This window comes from Piliocolobus tephrosceles, chromosome 2, assembly GCF_002776525.5.
Source record: "Piliocolobus tephrosceles isolate RC106 chromosome 2, ASM277652v3, whole genome shotgun sequence".
NCBI classification, from domain to species: Eukaryota; Metazoa; Chordata; class Mammalia; order Primates; family Cercopithecidae; genus Piliocolobus; species Piliocolobus tephrosceles.
The window spans coordinates 183,221,572-183,223,511 of NC_045435.1; the positions used below are offsets into that span (position 1 = coordinate 183,221,572).

The following is a 1,940-nucleotide window of genomic DNA, read 5'->3' on the forward strand; positions in this document are numbered from 1 at the left end:
TGGCCGGGCGCGGTGGCTCACGCCTGTAATCCCAGCACTTTGGGAGGCCGAGGGGGGCGGATGACAAGGTCAGGAGATCGAGACGACGGTGAAACCCCGTCTCTACTAAAAATACAAAAAAACGTTAGCCGGGCGCCGTGGCGGGCGCCTGTAGTCCCAGCTACTCCAGAGGCTGAGGCAGGAGAATGGCGGGAACCCGGGAGGCGGAGCTTGCGGTGAGCCGAGATCGCGCCACTGCACTCCAGCCTGGTGGACAGAGCGAGACTCCGTCTCAAAAAAAAAATAAATAAATAAAATAAAATAAAATAAAATAAAAGACACATATTAAATACAAAAGGCTTATGTTAAATATAAATACATAAAAATATAAATATAAATATAAGTTAAAGTTAAAAGATAGAAAAAGACAAACAAGGAAATTTAATCATAAGAAAACCAGAGAGGTTCTGTTAATATAAAACAAAGTAGATACAGAACAAGGAGTATCACCAGAGATTAGGAGGGAAATTTCACAATGATTAATAAATAACAATTCACCAGGAAATCATAAAACATGATCCTAAGTGTGTATGCACCTAAATACACAACTTCAAAATACATAAAACAAAAACAGAGAATTGAAAAAAGGAAAAAAAATCCACAACTACAGTTGGAAATTTCAAAACTCCTCTCTCAGGGATGAATAGAATAAGAAGGCAAAATCTAATGAGGAGATAGTCTTGAGCAACACTATCAATCAGCTTGCCCAATGGACATTTATAGAAGACTACTCAATAACTGCAGTATACAGGTTTTTTTCAAGTACATATGAAACACTTATCAAGAGAAGCCATATGGTAAGCCAAAATCTGAGTGTTCATAAATTTTTAAATATATACAGAATACAAACATCTGTTATATATAGAATATAAAATAGGTATATTACTATAATATCTATATAGAATATAGACATATAATAGATTTTATATATCATAGATTCCAGGGGTAATATGCAGATTCGCTACATGGGAATATTGCATAATGCTGGGATTTGGGCTTCTAGTGAACCTATCACTGAAATAGTGAACGTAGTATCCAGTAAATAGTTTTTCCAACTCTTGCTCCCTCACTCCCTCTCCCCTTTTAGAGTCCCCAGTTTCTACTGCTTCTATCTTTATTTCCATGAGAACCTATTCTTTAGTTCCCACTTGTAAGTAAGTGAGAATATGCAGTATTTGAGTTTCTGTTTCTGCATTAATTCACTTAGGATTATTGTCTCCAGCTCCAAAAGGATGTGATTTTATTCGTTTTTATGGCTATGTAGTATTCCATGGTGTACATGTAGCACATTTCCTTTATCCAATACACCATTGATGGACACATAAGTTGATTCCATGCCTTTGTTATTGTGAGTAGTGCTGTGATAAACATATGAGTGCAAGTGCTTTTTTTTTTTTTTTTTCCTTTCCAGGTCAGATGGATAATGTGCTGATGTCATAACAAGATTCAGAGGGTGGCACATCTCACACATGTGCATGAGCACCCAATCATCATGTTCTCGAACTACAAAAGGATCTGCAGGTATCTTTTTGATAGAATAATTTATTTTTCTTTAGGTAGATACCCAGTAATGGGAATTGCTGGGTTGTATAGTAGATCGATCTATTTTTAGTTCTTTGAGAAATCTTCATATTGTTTTCCATAGGGGTGGAACTAATTTACATTCCCACCAACAATGTATAAGTGTTTCTTTTTCTCTGCATCCTCACCAACATCTGTTATTTTTTGACTTTTTAGTAATAGCCATTCTAACTGGTGTGAGATGGTATCTCCTTGTGGTTTCAATTTGCATTTATCTGATGATTAGTTATGTTGAATTTTTTTCATATATTTATTAGTTGCTTGTATGATTTTTTTTTCAAGAAGTGTCTGTTCATGCCCTTTGCCCACTTTTAATGTTT

General features: G+C 35.9%; 1 non-coding gene across 1 annotated transcript; it reads right to left on the reverse strand.

Annotated features, from left to right (window-relative positions):
* Nucleotides 1-1,449: 1,449 nt before the first annotated feature.
* LOC111544395 lies at nucleotides 1,450-1,554 on the reverse strand. The gene has a single exon (XR_002732147.1). It is a non-coding gene; the product is annotated as a small nucleolar RNA U13 (small nucleolar RNA).
* Between the last annotated feature and the right edge of the window lie 386 nt (nucleotides 1,555-1,940).